This window comes from Coffea eugenioides, chromosome 9 (genome assembly GCF_003713205.1).
Source record: "Coffea eugenioides isolate CCC68of chromosome 9, Ceug_1.0, whole genome shotgun sequence".
In the NCBI taxonomy this organism is placed as follows: Eukaryota; Viridiplantae; Streptophyta; class Magnoliopsida; order Gentianales; family Rubiaceae; genus Coffea; species Coffea eugenioides.
In genome coordinates this window covers 9,386,847-9,393,326 of record NC_040043.1, presented here as the reverse complement: position 1 = coordinate 9,393,326, position 6,480 = coordinate 9,386,847, and the positions used below count along the sequence as shown (strand labels likewise).

General features: G+C 33.6%; 1 pseudogene; it reads left to right on the top strand.

Moving 5' to 3' along the window:
- The window catches only part of LOC113782157, a 21,372-nt pseudogene extending 15,380 nt beyond the window's left edge, over positions 1-5,992 (top strand).
- The last annotated feature ends 488 nt before the right edge of the window (positions 5,993-6,480 follow it).

Genomic DNA, 6,480 nt, shown 5'->3' with positions numbered 1-6,480 from the left:
AAAAACCCAACCCTAACTAACAAACACACTACGAGGGTTTGTTTAAATTAGATCATGCGTTTCTTTAACATGGAACCAATTACGCTAGTCGCCACTGGTATTAATCAATTGTACAATTACGAATTCAATCAATTAATCTGGCAGTAGATTATTAGGTTAATTTGAATATCTGGCTCTTGACATTCAAATAACAAAACAATCAGAAGAAATTAAACTAGAAAACGTACAAATACCAATGAATAAAAGAAATAAGTAAAATAATTTGATCTCACAGATGTTTGGAACCGAGTTTTCAAGTTGACCTTTGACTAGATGAGGAACTTAGCCACGCCTCATAGAGAAATTTTCACGCGAATTAGTATAATTCATGAATATGAAACTTTGTTCTTAAAACAATCTAATATGTTTCATGCAAGAAGAGTAAAGGCACGAAGAAGGAATTATCTCCCGTGTTGCGGCCTCGGGACGAAGACGAATAATAGAAGAATCTCCCTAATCTAAACAATGACTAGTCCCTCATCTCGTTGGTTTTTCCACCGAATAAGGAAAAGAAAGAGATAAGGCAACTACTGAAGTTTCCTTCTTTCTTGTTTCCTAATGCTAGTAAACTACTAGTCACGAAAGGAAAGACATTAGTTTAGCACATCTTGGAGCGGGATTTGCAAGGATTCTCAAGGCTTCCCACGTGCATAGCATTTTCTCAAGAAAGTCACCCTTTTTAGTACTTTTCTGCTCCACTTCCTGTAATTAGGTCCAACTACCAAATATAAGTATATTTCAACAATTAAAACAATATTTGGCAAGGACAAAGAGGAAAATTAACCATAAAATTAATAACAAATTATGCCCTATCAATTCCCTCCACACCTAAACCATGCTTGTCCTCAAACATGAGAACAACAAATCAAACAATCAAATTCAAACAATGGTTATTGATCAAATCTTCTATTGCCAAGTTACAATTAAAACATATGTCAAGCATTAGTGATTAAGTTTCAAGAAATTTCTCTCTAGTTATCTTTCAAAATCAAAGACTTTTCCAATTTTCGACTAATTAATCAAAGAAATATAAAATATTCAACTAACATTCGTAAGCAAATGGTTCGACTATTAAGCAAAATCTCAACATTAAAATTCATGAATCAGTGGGCTAATAATTTATTCAAACACTTCTACTTTTTTCACTATTAACACATTTTTTTCTAAAATATCCCCACACTTGATTGATTTTTTTTCAGGGAAAATGCTTAGTCTTTAGCCATTTAAACGTTTTGACGCGGACTCCGACATTGGCCAAATGAAGGAACTTGGTTATTCAGCCATCATCGCTTAAATATCATATACTCATAGCTATCGTCATTTTTTGACGCGAAAATCGACACTTATGGTGAAGACCTCCGGTTACTAGGCAACGATACTAGCGGAGTATAGCCAAATATGATTCAAATAAGCATCAAAAATAAAATTAAAGATCACACAAGCCCACTTCATTTCTTAAATATGGAGAACTAAGATTAATAGTTGAACCAATTTGAATAAAAATGCTAGACAAATATTTACAATACTTAGAGAAGTTAACCAAAAAGTGCAAAAGTCACAAAATCTCAAATATTCACCAAAAAGATACCCTTTAACTTAACGATGTCATACTTAACACCTTAGTGTATAAAATCTTAACAATAGAAAAATTTGAAACATCTAACCATCGTTTATCAGGAACACTCACAAGTATGCATAAAGATAGGCAAAAATTGGATAAAATTTGACAAAATCAAACAAAAAATTCCAACAAAAATGCCTACACTTGCACTTTTCCAATATACTACTCCCCCCATACATAGATCTTACATTGTCCCTAATGTAAGAGATAAATAATAGAATACGAAACAAAAGGGACAATGAAACTTCCCTGATAACTGTAGGGGCCGTGGACAGCTACTGGTAAGGGAAAAATGATTGTGGAGCTCGACGTAAGTTGATGGTTGGCAACGGTGGAATTCGAATGGAGAAGGATGGAAGAAAGAAGGAAGAAAGAAAAAGAAAAGAGAAAGAAAACGGAAAAAGAAACGGAAAAGGAAGAGAAAAGAAAAGAATTTTTTTTTTTAGAGCCACTGTGTTAGGCGTGGGCATGCCAAGATAGGGAAAAGTAATCTGACCTTGGGAGTCACTTTTCGCAATTTAACGCGTGCCCTCCTCGCGTTGGCACGCCATGATCTGGAAAAGTAATCTAATCCCGGTGTGACTTTTTTGCAAATTAATGCATGCCCTCCTTGCGTAGGCACGCCAAAATTCCTTGACTTGCCTACGTTGTGAACAATTGAGGTTTTATCAACATGGGGCACGCCATGTTTTGCAAAAGTCTCCTAACCATGAGGTTGAGGCTTGCAAGATTAACGCGTGCCCTCCTTGCCTGGGCACGCCAAGATTACCTATCCTGGTCATAATGGAGGAAAATATCAAGATCGACTAGTATCCAAGTGAGAAACGACAAATTTAAAGCAATGAACAACGAAAAAAATAAGCAAAACCAATATTTGGGTTGCCTCCCAAAAAGCGCCTTTCTTTAACGTTTTTGGCTAGACATTGTCATGTTTGTTCAGGGAGGATTAAAATCTTGGACTCGGTTTCAGTGCTTCATTCTCTATATAATCCTGATAGCTCTCGTAAATAGAGTAATCCTTTAAAACACGAGTTACGGTCTTCCATGAACTAGTAGATGGCACCAAAAAATCAACAATAATCTGAATTCTCCACTCACTCCTCCATCACGCACATTTATTGGTCTAAGATATTTTGACATCGCCACTCTTAATTTATTCCTGTCATGAAATTCAAAATTTTCTAGTATAATAAAGTCAATCTCACTAACAGAAATTGAAAATAAGAGTCAGGAGAATATTGATTAAGGAATGGAGAAAATATCACCGCATTTGGAGATTGTTCACAGGATTCATTCACTTGGACGAGTTGATATTGGGGTTTTATTTCTTGCACTTCAACTTCCTTTTCAACTGCATCTTTAGATCCGTTTTCTTGAAACTCTTGCAGTTCCATGTCATTTGTCCGGATAATTGTACTTTCATCTTTATCAAGGTCGATGTTAGTCTATGAGAGCAATTCTGACATCGATGATGGCTATTGTTGTTGATATTGATGTTGAAAATTGATTGGGTCTGGTGCATAATTAAAGTTGGAGTTGTCCCACCATTTTTGATCATACCTATTTGAATAAGGGTCATGCCACGTTCGAGATTGGGGTGAAAAACCTCCAAACTTATTGAGATAGGCATTCAGGTAATCTTGATATTCAGAGCACATACTGGTTGAATGATCTGTAGCATAATAAATCTTCATAAGTTGCAGGCAAGTCATTTTGTCTATAAGAAAACTTAGTGAATCTGAATATTGATCATCAGAGAAACCACAAGCTTCATTTCCTTTCATAGGAATAAAATCCAGTCCATCACCAAAATACAAAATGTTAACAGCTATAAACTAGTAAAAAAAAAAGAAATAAGAGAAAAAATAGAAATAAAAATAAGATGAACTCAAAAATAAACAAATTAATCAGGCACCAACCCCCGGCAACGGCGCCAAAAATTGACAGGTGTCGAGTCTGTGCAATAATAATTATCTACTCAAGATAAATACAAATTTTGTATACAGCGGTGAGTAGAGTCGAATCCACAGGGACTGGGGATAATTCGTTTCTTCCGGAGTCCGAAGTATGGGGGATTTTTGGAGAATATAAAATAACTAATTAACTAACTAATAAAACAACTAATAGAAATAAACAAGAATTAATCAATAACAATAACTAATACGACCCTAACTACATGTGCAACTTTTCAGACACGGTTCATTCAACTGATCATCGATGCAAAGATAATTCAATTACTCATTAATAGATTAGTTATAGTTGTTATACATACAATAAACAACCAGTTTTTCCTTACATTTTCGATAGTCAAGGTACGACCGTTAACTATTTCTCTAACCAAAAAATAACCCTAGGTACGACTGTAGGATTTAATTTCTAGATTGCATTAAAAATGAGAAAAGCCTAACCCTAACTAACAAACATGCTACGAGGGTTTGTTTAAATTAGATCATGTGTTTCCCTAACATAGAACCAATCACGCTAGTCACAACTGGTATTAATCAATTGAACAATTACGGATTCAATCAATTATTCTGGCAGTAGATTATTAGGTTAATTTGAATATCAGGCCTTTGACATTCAAATAACAAAACAATCATAAGAAGTTAAACTAGAAAACGTACAAATACCAATGAATAAAAGAAATAAGTAAAATAATTTGATCTCACAAATATTTGGAACTGAGTCTTCAAGTTGACCTTCGACTAGATGAGGAACTTAGCCACGCCTCATAGAGAAATTTCCACGTGAATTAGTATAATTCATGAATATCAAACTTTGTTCTTGAAACAATCTAATACGTTTCATGCAAGAAGAGTAAAGGCACGAAGAAGGAATTATCTCCTGTGTTGCGGCCTCGGGACGAAGACGAATAATAGAAGAATCTCCCTAATCTAAACAATGACTAGTCCCTCATCTCGTTGGTTTTTCCACCGAATAAGGAAAACAAAGAGATAAGACAACTACTGAAGTTTCCTTCTTTCTTGTTTCCTAATGCTAGTAAACTACTAGTCACGAAAGGAAAGGCATTGGTTTAGCACATCTTAGAGCCGGATTTGCAAGGATTCTCAAAGCTCCCCACGTGCATGGCATTTTCTCAAGAAAGTCACCCATTTTAGTACTTTTCTGCTTCACTTCCTGTAATTAGGTTCAAATACCAAATATAAGTATATTTCAATAATTAAAACAATATTTGGCAAAGACAAAGAGGAAAATTAACCATAAAATTAATAACAAATTATGCTCTATCAGAAGAAACTCTCATTAGAAAATCTTAAGATATATTTTATTCACATAAATGAAAAGAAACTATAGAGAGAGCTCGTCACATAGAGAGAGATTAGAAAAATCTGATCTCTCTCTCATGAGAGAGTTGAATGAGAGTTTTAGTTAGAGAGCTTTTTCAAAAGAGAAGAAAGATAGAAGAAGGATAGCCTAAGATATTTTAGGTCAAAATGTTACTGATATTTTAAAAGATGAAGTTGAACAATAAAAAATCACCAATTCACTGTGACAAATGGTTACAATGAGCTCAAATTTATTGAGATATCTTGATTCACTGTGCAATTTGAAAATAAACAAATCAGTTATGATTTTAAGTTCATTATAATATACATCTAAATTTATACTTAGACTTAGGTATGCTAAGTTCTCATTATAGTTTATTTGCATGTTAATCAATCCAATAATGCTGCAAAACATGAAACTAACAATGAAGTTTGTGAGCAAAATTTACTTTTCTTTTCTTTTGTTATGATACTAAACCGATATTTATGCTAGCTACCTTTATATTCCTTCAAATGTTCTTGGTTCTGCTACGTAGGGAAAGTCTTCAAGAGTACTGTATAGAGCTCAAAAGGCTTGCCTTGAAGATTCTCAGCCTAATAGCAAAAGCATTAGGAATGAAGCATGAAGAATTGAAGTGCTTTTAGAAGAAGGGTTGCAATCCATGAGGCTCACTTACTATCCTCCATGTCCTCAACCTGAGCTGGTCACAGGCCTCTGCCATCACTCTGATCCTGTTAGCCTCACCATTTTACTTCAAATCAATGATGTACAAGGTCTCCAAATCAAGGAAAATGAAGCTTGGGTTCCTGTTATTCCACTTCCTGATGCTTTTATAGTCAACGTTGGTGATATCCTAGAGGTAAGTATTCGCATAAATATAAGGCTTTATTGTGAATTGCCCCATTAACAAGTGCATGCTTTTCAATTTGCTCCATCGTTGTTTGTTCTAAGGGTCAGTCACACTCTGCTCTGCTAAACTTTGGGGGTAGGCACACTTTTGACTTTACTATTACGAGCCTTAAAATTGTATGCTTGGCCCCTTGAAAACTAGTCAAAGATATAACTATTAACGTCATAAGGCAAAAATTAAGTGTAAGGATGTTAATGCCCTTTCATTTCTGAAATGATTAATAATTTATCATAATTGCCATTTTGTTCTAAAAAATTATATCTTCTCTATAGTATCTAATATACAAAATCAAATTAATAAAACCAAAAAAAGCTTTTTCAATTTAATATCCTTAAAGTCTTTTCAAAGTCATGTTGAATTAATGTTCTTTTATCTTATACATTGTTTTCAATTTATTGGACTTTAAATCTAATAGTAATAATAAATAATGTAGTAATAAAAAAATAATATAGTAATAACAATAAATAAAGTTGGCAAAATTTTGAAATCATGCTATAATATTAAGCTTGTTACTACTTAACAGCGTAATATTTTATTCTTTTAGTTTATGTAAATTGTTAGAAGAATATTTTTGTTATATTTTGTTTGTCAGATTAGTCAACTATGAATTACTTAACTAAAT